Below are 14,762 nucleotides of genomic sequence, written 5' to 3' on the forward strand. Positions count from 1 at the left end.
AATCCCTTGCTGTTTGGTTTTTAGATTTCGTTCGTTTGAACACCCAAACGCAGCACAGAAGACCGGCATCGTCCATGAACTTGAAGTACAAGACACCTGTACCAAGATGGTGGCGGTTTTGACGCATTTTTAGAACCCAAAGGCGACATCTAGTGTACAATAGGTGTATAAGCTATAAATGAGTAGTAGATGTAAAAGAGTGTTAAGATAACAAGGGATACTACACTGCGGCAAAATATGATAGTGTAACAGACTTAATCTGTAAGTCGGAGTAGAGAAGTTTTATGTTATACTGAGTGCATTTGCATTGTGAGGAATACATTTTCCCCTCGGTGCTCGCCGTAGATGGCGTGTGGGCATTCATATTATCACAAGACTGCTACATCATGACTTCACGAGCAGTTACATTATAGAAGGTTTTTTGTTTGTTGACTGGACGGACAACACTGAGGCAAGAAAGCAGCGTGAAACATGATTACCTTGTCACAGGGTCTCCTGAAGATACATCTTTAATCAGAGTGTGAAAGTTTAACTCTGTTGCTGTTCTTTCTCTTCTGGATCACACTTTTATGTGTATCAGTGGTGGGTGGGTGAAAAGAGGAGGGCAGATTACACATTATAAATACACAGGGGCTTTTAGTCTTGAGGCAGTGCACTGTTTGGGTCACAGAGCAGACAGAGAACCTCCACACCTTCACTGAAGACTTTCAGCATATCCAGGTAGGAAGAAACTGTTCTCAACAATTACTTTTAAAGTTTTGTCTTATTCTTTCTTACTTACTGAACACATTTTCACCTTTTTATACAGTTAGGAATTTAATAAGGAATAAGGTATGCAAAAAAAGATGATTTAAATGCCATTGAATTCTGAATAATAAAGGAATCACGGCATCATGGTTCAGTTTAGTTGTTATGGTTTTCACTCTACCTTCTCTACTGGCACCCAAGAAGGCAGCCATGGTGATGTCATTATTAATTTATTAGGGTTCAAGCGTGAAGCGCTGGAACACTATTGTATTCGTTCTGATTTTTATTAGGGTTCAAGCGCGAAGCGCTGGAAACCTATTGTTTTTGTTAGGATTTTTATTATTATTAGGGTTCAAGCGCGAAGCATTGGAACACTATTGTATTTGCTCAGATTTTTTTTAGGGTTCAAGCGCGAAGCTCAAACTTGGTCAGATGGTAGTACTGGTCACAGTTACTCAGGGCCAAAATCTCAGCGGAATCGGACAATTTGGGGCGCTTCAGCGCCCCAAAACGTGTTTGTGCCCATAACCCCTAAAGCGTATGTCCAAATCTCAAGTGCTTTATATCAATGGAATCCTTGGCTCATGACTTAAAAAACGTATATCACCGATTTCATTCCTCCCCGAAAATTTTTTCGCTATAGCGCATTTTGTCCAAAACCTACTTTTGTGAACTAGTCCTAGGTTTTTCGCCTGATCGAGACCAATCCAGTGCAGTAATATTCTCTGGAGTCTCATTGTCAATAATTATTGAAAAAAAGTCAAAATTCTGATTCAGGGTCCCTAAGGGGCCCCAAAACGTTTGGACTGTGAGGAGCCAGTTTTACTAAAATGTCAATAACTCAAGAACTAAATGAGCTATCAACACCAAACTAGGGACATATGTGAAAGAGGTCAAAGTGAGGTCACAGTTCAAAAACCGCGGCGATTGGTCACTTGGTGGCGCTATAATGAAAAAAATCACTAAAAACAGCCATTTTTTAAAAAAAAGCCCTCTAGCGCCACCAACAGTCCAAAAACCCAAAAACCCTCTTAAGGCAAAAATTCTTAAGATTCTGATTCACTCCCCAACGCACATTCAGCTTCAATTAAAGGGCTCTATTGTTGTTCATTCGCTTTTAGTATGTCAGACTGTTCATGTATCCCAATTTCTTAGTTATTTTGTGTATGTGACTTGCGGGTCAAATACACTTGCGGGTCAAATACACATTTTGTGTATGTGACTTGGGAAAACGTCAAAGCTTCTTTAGTTGATTTAACACAAGGTAAATCAACTAAAGAAGCTTTGACGTTTTCTCTGTGATAAATACCAACACCACCGTGGTTTTCTTCTTTTAGTTTACCAAAAACATCTTATGTTGTATCATAAGCAAAACTTTGTGGTTTATCATGAAAATAGTATCCAGTAAGACTGATATCATTCTCAAAATAGTTTGGCTTTAGCCATGTCTCTGTTACATAAATTATATCTGCTGCTTGTTTGGACATGTGAAAGAGGTCAAACTGAGGTTACAGTTCAAAAACCGCGGCGATTGTTTGTTCTTGTTCTCTCTCTCTCTCTCTTTGCTCCACTATGTATCTGTTCAGATCCCTACCATTGCACATCAAGATAATTGACAGGAGATGTCAATCTTCATTATCCTGTGTGACATCACAGTCCGAACACAGTTGCAACATGTTGCCATAGCAACATGGTAAACTCTGATTCTAGAGTTTACCATGTTGCTATGACAACATGGTAAACTCTGATTCTACATGGTAAACATGGTAAACTCTGATTCCACGACTTATACGTGGAAAAACACAGAAATCCTGAAATCAAGAGCGGCAGACATCCGCCGTTCCACAGCTCAGGTTGCTATGCATTTGATTCTGATTCTGAGAAAGATTCTGATTCTCGCAGGTATTCTGATGACGTCACGTGTAGCCCCGCCCCCAAAATTAGCGAAATCAAAAAGTTAGCACAACATAGACATGTCATATATCAAAACACAGCACGATGAGGGGAACTGACGTCACGTGTAGCCCCGCCCCCAAAATTAGTGAAATCCAAAAGTTAGCACAACATGGACATATTACATATCAAAACACTCAGCACGATGAGGGGAAATGACTTCACGTGTAGCCCCGCCCCCAAAATGAGCGAAATCAAAACAGTTAACACAACATGGACGTGCACGTGCTATGTGGCACCCTCTATAACTTGCGGGTCACTTTGTGTATGTGAAAATCCTTTAAGGCCTTAAACTCCCTAAAGGCCTTAAACGCTTGAACCCGGGAAATGCTGCTTGCAGCTTCAATTAGGGTTCAAGTGCGAAGCGCAGGAACACTATTGTATTTGCTCAGATTTTTATTATTATTATTATTATTCCGCCCTAGAAACGGTCGTGCAGCCCAAACCGTAAGGCCTAGAGAGCTCAAACTTGGTCAGATGGTAGTACTGTTCACAGTTACTCAGGGCCAAGGTCTCAGCGGAATCGGACAATTTGGGGCGCTTCAGCGCCCCTCAACGCGTTTGTGCCCATAACTCCTAAACCGTATGTCCAAATCTCAAGTGCTTTATATCAATGGAATCCTTGGCTCATGACTTAAAAAACGTATATCTAGGATTTCATTCCCCCCTTGAAAAGTTTTTCGCTATAGCGCATTTTGTCCGAAACCTACTTTTGCTAACTAGTCCTAGGTTTTTCACCTGATCGAGACCAATCCAGTGCAGTAATATTCTCTGGAGTCTCATTGTCAATAATGTTTGAAAAAAAGTCGAAATTTTGATTCACGGTCCTTAAGGGGCCCCAAAACGTTTGGACTGTGAGGAGCCAGTTTTACTAAAATGTCAATAACTCAAGAACTAAATGAGCTATCAACACCAAACCTGGGACACATGTGAAAGAGGTCAAACTGAGGTCACTGTTCAAAAACCGCGGCGATTGGCCACTTGGTGGTGCTATAATGGAAAAATCACTAAAAACAGCCATTTTTTAAAAAAAACAGTCCAAAAACGCAATTTTGTGCTGACTTGTAAGGCAAAGATTCTGATTCTGATTCTCGGAGTGGGTGGGGCCTAACCCGGAAATGGGCGGGGCTTTAACCGGTAATTAATTTGTAATATTTATAACACTAGCTTACTACCTTTATGTTTTTATGAAATACAGCAAAAACGTGTCAGACACTCAGTGTCTGGTTACTGGTTAGAGACAGCTGAAGGTTTAAAAAAAAAAAAATCTCCGACAGGCAGAGACGCAATGCGAGTCGCATTCTACCAAGCAAGCACCACGTCTGAACAAACCCACGTTTACCAGAACTCTACTGGTTAGTAAGTACGTATTATTAACGTTACAACCCGAAGTAAAAAGCTGAAGAAACCCTAAACGTTAACGGAAAAGACCCGCGAACCCGAGTGACTGAGGGAGAGACAGAGAGCTGTTCTGTGTGTGACTGTGAGTGAGCAGAGCGAGACACAGCAACACATCTGTATGTGTGTAGGGGAGGGGTGCTGTGACTAGCCTATCACTGTAGGGGAGGGGTGCTGTGACTAGCCTATCACTGTAGGGGAGGGGTGCTGTGACTAGCCTATCACTGTAGGGGAGGGGTGCTGTGACTAGCCTATCACTGTAGGGGAGGGGCGCTGTGACTAGCCTATCACAGAGCGCTGACACAATCAGCTAGCCAATGATGATTTTCATTCAATCCGAGCACAGATATTGACTCATATTACTCGTATAATACTCGTACTCGGCAGAAGTGCTTTATCCATACCGGATACTCGTTTCAGTCAAGTATCCGGCTCATCTCTAATGGATATGACTTTGTTTATTTTAGGGAAAACTGGACGGGTGAGTACTTCACATGACATATGTTGTGGCACCCTCTGTAGCATGACATATGTAGCATGACATGACATATATTGTCATGTCAATCCAAAGGCCTTAAACGCTTGAACCCGGGAAATGCTGCTTGCAGCTTTAATTAGGGTTCAAGCGCGAAGCACTGGAACACTATTGTATTTGTTCTGATTTTTATTATTATTAGGGTTCAAGCGCGAAGCGCTGGAAACCTATTGTTTTTGTTAGGATTTTTATTATTAGGGTTCAAGCGCGAAGCGCTGGAACACTATTGTATTTGCTCAGATTTTTAGGGTTCAAGCACGAAGCGCTGGAACACTATTGTATTTGCTCAGATTTTTATTATTATTATTATTATTATTATTCCGCCCTAGAAACGGTCGTGCAGCCCAAACCGTAAGGCCTAGAGAGCTCAAACTTGGTCAGATGGTAGTACTGGTCACAGTTACTCAGGGCCAAGGTCTCAGCGGAATCGGACAATTTGGGGCGCTTCAGCGCCCCTCAACGCGTTTGTGCCCATAACTCCTAAACCGTATGTCCAAATCTCAAGTGCTTTATATCATTAGAATCCTTGGCTCATGACTTTAAAAACGTATATCTCCAATTTCATTCCCCCCTTGAAAAGTTTTTTGCTATCGCACATTTTATCCAAAACCTACTTTTGCGAACTAGTCCTAGGTTTTTCGCCTGATCAAGACCAATCCAGTGCAGTAATATTCTCTGGAGTCTGAATGACAATAATTCTCGAAAAAAAGTCAAAATTTTGATTCAGGGTCCTTAAGGGGCCCCAAAACGTTTGGACTGTGAGGAGCCAGTTTTACTAAAATGTCAATAACTCAAGAATTAAATGAGCTATCAACACCAAACTTGGGACACATGTGAAAGAGGTCAAACTGAGGTCACAATTCAAAAACCGTGGTGATTGGCCACTTCGTGGCGCTATAATGGAAAAATCACTAAAAACAGCCATTTTTAAAAAAAAAAGCCCTCTAGCGCCCCCAACAGTCCAAAAACACAATTTTGTGCTGACTCGTAAGGCAAAGATTCTGATTCTGAGAATCAGAATCAGAATCTTAAGAATTCGGTCACTTTGTGTATGTGACTTGCGGGTCACTCGTTCTGCATCTGGGTGCTTGTGTTTCTTCGCTTTATGGATATGACTTTGTTTATTTTAGGGAAAACTGGACAGGTGAGTACTTCACCTGACATATATTGCGCAACACGTTGGTAAGCTTTTCTGTATTAGAGACACTAGGTTAGGAGCCGGTGCCACCCTCTGTAACTTGTGGGTCACTTTGTGTATGTGAAAATCCTTTAAGGCCTTAAACTCCCTCAAGGCCTTAAACGCTTGAACCCGGGAAATGCTGCTTGCAGCTTTAATTTTCTTTTTGTTTTTAGTAGGAAAAAAGAAGCCATGGAACCAAAGAACCAAGCTTGTGATGCAGCCGTATGCCAACTGGGAGGAGTATCTGACTCCTGCTCCTCTCTCCATAGCCATCCTGGGAGAGCTGGTCTTCATCTCCTCCAAAACAGATTTCTCCATCAACAAGAACCCACCTGAAGATGGCTACAAGTTCATCAAATACCCAGAGTCATTTCGTGCCTGCCTCATGCAGGTGTGTAACTCAGGCTGGTGAGCTTTCAACAAGGCCCATAAGAACATGGATCAGATTAGACTTTACACCATGGCAGTTCCTGATTACATGAAGATGGCTGTGAAGATCCTGTTCCAAGGCAGTGATGAGGTTGTTGAAGCTCACCTCCCTGAACAGCTGAAGAACATCAGTGATGTTGCAGATGACTGTCTTGAGCTGGCCAAATCAACAGAAAAACGGTTCACTGATGTCATCAACATTATCCAAGAACTGCTGGAAGCATGTGTAAATGCTGAGCACTTTTATGGAGAGGAGCTGGAGGCTAACAAGAAGAAACTGGAGGAAGCCAAGCTGAAAAAACAATCATCAGAAGAAGCTGCTAAACGCACAGAAGAGGCAATGAATTACATGGGAAAGCAGCTGAACGAAGCCCATGAAACATATAAGAATACAATGGATTCACTGCCCAGTGGATGGGATATGATAGGAATGGATTTGGTTGAAGGTTATTCTGATTGCTTAACAGCAATGTGTCATGGAGTTATGTCCATACATATGTCAATAACTTCTGGAAAATTTAAAAGGAGTCAAACCACAGATCCAGAACCTGAAGCTGATTGCCTTGATGAAATTAATATTTATAGTAAATCTGCAGAAATCCTGAAATACACAGACAAAATTCAAGAGTTTGTGATTGAAAACACTATTAACTGGACAGATTTGTATGATCAAAAACACAAAACTACAAAGACAGATCAATTCTGGCAGATCAGTTCAAACGAATCGGGGAAAATTTGAAAGAAATTCCAAATTGCAAACCAAAACAGGAAGCTGAAAACATCTGTACCAAAGGCATCGAGATCTGTGAAGAACTAGCAAAGTATACACCAGAACAGAAATGTGAAGAAGCCAAAACAAATGAGTTGATTAAACTGATCAGAAACCTGAATGAATCAGCTCGCAGTTTTGACAGCAAAAGTAAATCTGTCACAAAGTCTCCTGCTCTGACTCCAAAACTACCAATGATGTATAAAGAAGAGAGTAAAACTGGGAAGGTGAAAACTTCACAAAGGGCATCAGATAATGCCAGGTTCCGCATAGAGCAGAGCCGCACTCAACTGGACCAGAGCAGAGAGACCTATGAGAAGAGTGTAGAGAACATGGAGAAGAACCAAAAGGAGCTGACTGACATCCTGATCACCATGAGGAAGTGTGAGTTCAAAGAGTTAGACTTTAACACCACTATAAAAATGTTGGTTAAGGGTATGGATGCCATGGGGAGAGTGAAGGAGCAGTGGGAGAAGATGGTGCGCTTCTTTCAGATGGTGTCCAACATTGTGAAAATCCACCTGACCAGAACCCTTAAAAATTTTGTATCCACATCTGAGAAAACACAGAAGCTTTCCTACAACGCAAAGCTCTTCTCTAAAGATATGCTCTACAATCAAGCCTTTCAAGCCACTAACATCGCCAACCTTGTCAACATGATCTCTACAACCTACACTGAGGTGTCCACCAAACACATCATGGATCGTGTCAGCACTCTGGGAAAACTGATGGTCATGGACAAGGAAAAGGCAGAGGGCAAGGAGTTTCAGTTTGAGGTTGATCAGTTACGGAACTCCTGTGATGGGGCTCAGAAAGCCATCTTAGTCCTTGTCCTCAAGAACAAGAAGGAGTTTGAAGAGAAGTGTCTTGCAAGAATTGAGAAGATTGATAAAGAGTTGCTCGCCATTCTCCCTGCTGCTGCTCCAGAAGAGATAAAGAGCATTCAAGCAGCTGTTCAAAGTGGATTCACAGAAGAAGATGAATCAGCCTACGTCTGAGTGAATAAACAAAAGTTCTTCTTTACAATTAAAAGGAAAAGGTGGACTCACAGAGGAAGATTACATCTAACTGAATAAACAGCTCAGAATCCTTTCAACATCTTTATCATATGCAAAAAACTACAGCATGAAAAGTTTATTATATAAACACATTTACTGATGTATGTTTATTGGTCTTTCTTTAAACATCTGAACCATCACTTTAAAGGTCATTCTTCACTTACATTTCATTAACTATTATTCAGTCTTCCAGTCTAATTGTACTCAGATTACAACAAATACTGTCTGTAATACTGTCTGTGTGTAATTAAAGTTACATTTAATCCTCAGTTGTTCCTGTGATGAACTGATCTGTTAAACATAATTTATTTCACACTTCAGCTCTCTGTGCAACAACATCCCCAATCACGTCATTGTAAATTTATGTCTTCAAAAAATCTCTATAGTAAGTGCACAGAGTTCTATGAGCTATCAATACCCACAATGCACGCATTTTATATTTTAATTTAATGTATTCATTGTACAAGTGCAACAGTAACAGAGCTAATAAACAAATATAACCAACATATTGGGTTTTTATCTAATTAATCCTACTCAGTATTTGCAACCCAGCAGTTATGAAATAAACATCCCAGTGTTTTCATGATTGACCTTCATCAACATAATGTGAGTGTGAAGAAAGTCAGTGTTCCTGAACCTGTTGTAAGGCTGGTGGTCTGAGCACAATGCACATACAGCACCATTCTCTCTCTCTCTTTTGTGTTGATCAGGGGCCTGTTTCAGAAAGGAGGTTTAACCAACTCTGAGTTTAAACTTGAACTCTGAGTTGACAAACCCTGAGTTGGGAAACTCTGAGTTTTCGGGTTACAGAACAGCTGAAAAGATTTAGTTTAATCAACTCTAAGTTGACTGACTCTGAGTTAAGCGCGTGCACCACAACTATAAAAAGCCATTATAAATGGAGCGCAGATATAACGAGTCACCATGGCAACAGCGTCAGACAAAAGAAAAGTCTGCATATTTCTCGCCAGCAGAACCGGAAGTGTACAGTGGCCGGGAAGTGCAAAACACATTAACAAATCCGAAAACAAATTAACAAATCCCAAAACACATTAACAAATCAGACAACCCGGAAGAGGTTGGTATAGTTTGTGAATGCAAACTTACCATCATCGGACGAGACACCTTTCATTCACCTTTATATCTTTAATGACAGTCGTCTTGTCCAATGATCGGTAAGTTCCCATTCACAAACTATACCTACCGCTTCCGGGTTGTCTGAATCGGTGCACGAAACACATTAACAAATCAGAAAACAAATTAACAAATCAGAAAACACATTAAACACATTAACAAATCAGAAAACACATTAACAAATCAGAAAACACAACGACATTTCAGACAACCCGGAAGCGTTGGTATAGTTTGTGATTGGACAAGACACCTGTCACTCAAAGTATACATGAAGTTCAACAGTCTGCCACAGGGAAAAATTGGAATGGATGAATGGATTACTGTGGATTAATTGTGTTATTTTCTTGAACGGAGAACTTTATTTAAATGGAGAACTTTACACATTACACATAAGATTCCATACCTGTATATCTTGAGTGACAGGTGTCTTGTCCAATGATCGGTAAGTTTCCATTCAAAAACGATACACTACCGTTTCTGGGTTGTCTGACTTGTCGTTGTGTTTTCGGATTTGTTAATGTGTTTTCGGTTTTGTTAATGTGTTTTCGGATTTGTTAATTTGTTTTGGGATTTGTTAATGTGTTTTCTGATTTGTTAATGTGTTTTCTGTTTTGTTAATTTGTTTTGGGATTTGTTAATGTGTTTTGGGATTTGTTAATTTGTTTTGGGATTTGGTAATTTGTTTTGGGATTTGGTAATTTGTTTTCGGATTTGTTAATGTGTTTTGGGATTTGTTAATTTGTTTTCTAATTTGTTAATGTGTTTTGGGATTTGTTCATTTGTTTTCGGATTTGTTAATTTGTTTTCGGATTTGTTAATGTGTTTTGCACTTCCCGGCCACCGTAGAAGTGCTTATGCAAGCATATGGAGAATATGAACACGTATTTAAAAAAACAAAAGCAACACTGCTGTATAAAACAATAGTGGATTTAACATCAAATTTTACAAGGTGTATATTAAAAATGTATTCTAATATATATATATATATATATATATATATATATATATATATATATATATATATATATATATATATAATACATTTTTAAAATACACCTTTTAAAATTTGATGTTAAATCCACTGTTGTGTTTATATATATATATATATATATATATATATATATATATATATATATATATATATATACACATATATATATACCTTTAAAAGTTATATTTTTAATGTAAACTTCACCCTCTAGTTACACACTTTGTTCAATTCAAGCATAATTCATGCAATTATTGCTTATTTCTTGTCTCTCCTTATTGTTCAAGTGGTTGAGGTTGATATGGGATTTAGAAAGTAATTAAAGTAAATAGACCAAATTAGTACGTAGACCAATACTTTCTAGAGCTAGTAATTATTACATTAATCTAATTAGACTGGTTGAAGATGTACTTTGTAGTTAGTAATTAAGAACTATTTTAGAGTAAATTCCCAACTGTTATAATATCAGAGGTGAAAAAGGAAGAACAGTATTTTATTTTATCAGGAAACAACACAAAAATGGTCAGAAAGCGCTTAAGAGCGAGGGACACTTTCCTGACCGCTCTGCAATCAGTAGTCTTACTAATATGTTCTACATCCCCAATGTTCTACACAAAACTACAGTTTGCAAAGAAACGTAAGGCAACGCAAAGCATCTGCTCGGATGTAAGAGCACGGCCGCGATGGCTGATGTAAGGATGGATGAGATTATGGATCTTATTGACTGTAAAGAAAAACGATATCGCTCAAATAAAAATGCATAGGGATGTGACAAAAATCCACTCTGGGCTCAAAAGAATGAATACAGACTCTTCATCAACAGGATCGTCCATAAAAGGACACATCATTTCATTAATTTTACATTTACGGCATTTAGCAGACCCCCTTAATACAACTGAGCAATTATGTCCACAAAAACTTAGTGGACCTGGGATTTGAACCCATGACCTTCTGATCAGTAATCCAACACCTTAACCGCTGATCTACCACATCCTACATTCACTTTGCTGCGAACTGAGTAACTGAAACGTGGGCAATGAATGAGGTGTTTAAACGTCACTTCCTCTTTAAAAAGGGGAGGAGACCGAAAGAAACTCTGGGTTTACTGAAGAAAACCTGCTCCGGACCAGGTTAAGTTCACAGAGTAAGTTACTATGGTAACTGACTCTGAGTATAAGTTACCTCTCTTTCAGAAACGGGCTTAACTTAACCTGCTTTCTCGGGTTTAACTTACCTCCCTTTCTGAAACGGAAAACCCAGAGTTTCCCTTATTTCAGGGTTAACATACTCAGAGTTTTCACTTAACCTGCTTTCTGAAACAGGCCCCTGGTCTTCTTCTGGATGCTCCTACCAACATTGTGCATCACTGCCAAACACCTCAATCAAGCCTCATGAACTGACCTTATGCAATCACTACTGTGTTACGGTTAGTTTTAGTTAGTCCCTTAGTTCCAGTGAAAGTATAATGTAGTTCTACAAATGCTACAGAATGATTTCATTAACAAAAAGTCTTCTATAGATCAAAAGGATAATAAATAAAACCAAGTTCAGTCCTTGACACGAAAGCACTATTTTATGAGCCTTTACAAGATTATTTTGTTGTTCTTATTTATTACATTATATTTGTCATAATTATTTTATTTTTATATTTTACCATTTTGAATGAAAGCGCTCAAGTTATTACATAATTAAACAGTAAAAATAAATACAGCACTCAGAAAAGCAGCATGCAGCATGCTTACCATGTCACAGGGTTTATTTCTCTTCTAGCTCACACATTGTTTCATTTAACAAACTTTACTGCAACATCCTTTTACTGTATTTATTATGTCATGAAAATGGTCCAGAATGAGAATGGTCTTACTGTATGAAAATCAAAAATTAGCACAACATGAAGGAAGGGCCTTTGCGAATCCTTGCCTCGTCAAAGCCAACATCAAAGTTTGTCGCGACGAACTTTACAAATCTAGTTTACTGTATGTTCATGTTTAGTGACTTTTAATGCTTTTGAATATAACACAGAATCATACATTTTTTAATACTTTATCCTTATTTGAAGAAAACTGAAATGCTACAGAATATTTATTTTTCTGTGTATCTCTGTTCAAAACAAAAGAAACAGCATGTTGTGATATTGAGCTGTTCTCTGAGGCACAGATGGCTGCCAGTCGTTGGTTGTTCTTCATCTGATTGATGAGTCTGATGATGATGAAACAGTTCAGATGTCATTATTTTTATCTGTATGCTGTAATTCTCACCTACAATCCATCCAATGCCTGGTATAAGTAACAGTCCTGCCCCAACACCTGTGACAATTTCAGCATCATGTTTCCTTTTCTGCTGATCCTGAAGTGTGTGTATTGCTGAATCCAGATTTCTCCTGGTCTGCTCCAGAGCTCCCTGTGATTCTCTGAGTAATTTTTCATTTGATTCCTTCTTTTCTCTAAAGTTGTCTAAGGTTAGTTTTGTGTCATTCATCTCCTGCTTGAGTTTCCCCTCCTCTTGTATCAGTCTCTCTAAGTTTTCATCCAGACTCTTTAACCCTGAACTGGCTTCCTGTTCTGACTGCTTCAGGAGCTGATGAGCCTGTACTATCTGCTGTCTGATGTAGTCATAGTTGGAGCATTTCCCAGTTACAGGATCTACATCTGCCTCAATAAGAGCCTTATAGACTTCATTCAGGGAGGAGATCCCACCTTTCAGTGGAATGAGAACAGCTTCAGCTGTGTTCTTCAGAACAACTCTGTAGAGACAAACAAAACATTTCAACACAGAAAATCAAAAATCTTAAAGAATTCAAATGAATTCATTTTTGTTTTGGTTGAATATTTTTTATGCAATTCCTTTTAAAAGTGAATTAATTGTTATGAATCATTTCTGTGAATTCTGGAATTAAACTCACTCCAATGATGAAAGCTGATTCATCTTACTCTGAAACAGGAAGTAAACATGTTAAAGGGGAAAAATCATAAAAAATCTCCTTCAGTGTCTCTAATCATCTCTCATCTGTTACAGAATGATTTTATTAATAAAAGTCCTCTACAGATCAAAAGGATAATAAATAAAAACAAGTTTGATACTAATTGTTCTGTTTTTCTTTTTATTTCTTGATGTCAGTCATTTCATTTTTAGAATTTAAGTTTGAATGAAACCATCAAGTTACTATATATTTAAACACAGTAAAAAAAAAAAAATAACAAAAATAATAATAATAATAATAATAATAATAATAATAATAATAATAATAATAATAAAGAATAAAAAAGAACACAGAACCTATAAAAGCAGCATGAAACATGATTACCTTGTCACAGGGTCTCCTGAAGATAAATCTGTAACCAGAGTGTGAAAGTTTAACTCTGTTGCTGTTCTTTCTCTTCTGGAGGGCAGATTACACATTATAATATGTATAATATATAATTAAATAAAGGCAGTGCACCATTTGGGTCACAGAGCTGACAGAGAACCTCCACACCTTCACTGAAGACTATCAGCATATCCAGGTAGGAAGAGACTGTTCTCAACAATAAGTTTTGTCACACTGCAAACATTTAATCCTTTTATACAATTCAATTTAAATTTATTTGTATAGCGCTTTTTACAATGGACATTGTCTTAAAGCAGCTTTACAGAACATAAGAAACATCACACAAAACGTTTATTATACAAATATTAATATTAGACAAAAGTTTAAGACATATTTAAATGTGTTGTATTTATCCACAGATAAAAAATATAAAATGTTTGTCTTACAGTTATGAATACAAGAAACAGACAATGATATAGATGATAGATGCCATTAAATTCCTAGTAATGACGGTGTGTGTGTGAGAGTGTGTAGAGTTAGATGGAAGAAATACATTCAGATGTGTGTGTTTGATTCTGATTCTGATTCAGTGTGTGTGTGTGTGTGTGTGTGTGTGTGTGTGTGTGTGTGTGTGTGTGTGTGTGTGTGTGTGGAGTAAGATGGAAGAAAATACAAAGGAGGTGTTTAATAATCAAAAGAAAGAAATGAAGCAAACAATAGAAGTTCATGCACTTGGTAAGGCTGCCCTCTGGTGGTCTGTGGGGGAATTCAATTCAAATCAAATGGCGAGGCAAGGACCGATGGTGAGGCAAGGACCAGATGGTGTGACCAGGATGAATTGGCTGACCCCGAGGCGAAGGATCTAAGGGGTGATAAGGGGAGTAACTTAGTAGAGATAGAGGAACTGAAGCTTGAGATATGCGTAAGCAAGCCCAACCTGGGCAAAGACAGGCTGAGATCATAATAAATTCAGAAGTTTAGCAGGCTTAAGGAATCATCAGAGAACTCCATTTGTACACAAACAACATTATAGCAGCAACAGCTTAGCAATAGTAACAATATAAGATGATGAATAAATAAGAGCTTCTAACATAATAACTTTTGACATAAACCAGGGGGTTGTAAAAACTTTACTTTGCAAGAATGTCTTGAGAGTTTTGTTTTTGATTGCATGCAGATGCTCTTCATGAAGATGCTCTTTTTGGGTTTTTCATTTGTTACTTTGTTACTTTCAACTGATTGACCACAATAAAGAAGTTTGCTC

At 38.4% G+C, this 14,762-nt stretch overlaps 2 pseudogenes; one reads left to right on the plus strand and one right to left on the minus strand.

Annotated features, from left to right (window-relative positions):
- Positions 1-14,762, minus strand: part of LOC132842591 (uncharacterized) — a 522,997-nt pseudogene that overhangs the window by 417,248 nt on the left and 90,987 nt on the right.
- LOC132842130 (uncharacterized) lies at positions 2,914-8,034 on the plus strand (annotated as a pseudogene).

The sequence above is a fragment of the Tachysurus vachellii genome, chromosome 3 (genome assembly GCF_030014155.1).
Source record: "Tachysurus vachellii isolate PV-2020 chromosome 3, HZAU_Pvac_v1, whole genome shotgun sequence".
In the NCBI taxonomy this organism is placed as follows: domain Eukaryota; kingdom Metazoa; phylum Chordata; class Actinopteri; order Siluriformes; family Bagridae; genus Tachysurus; species Tachysurus vachellii.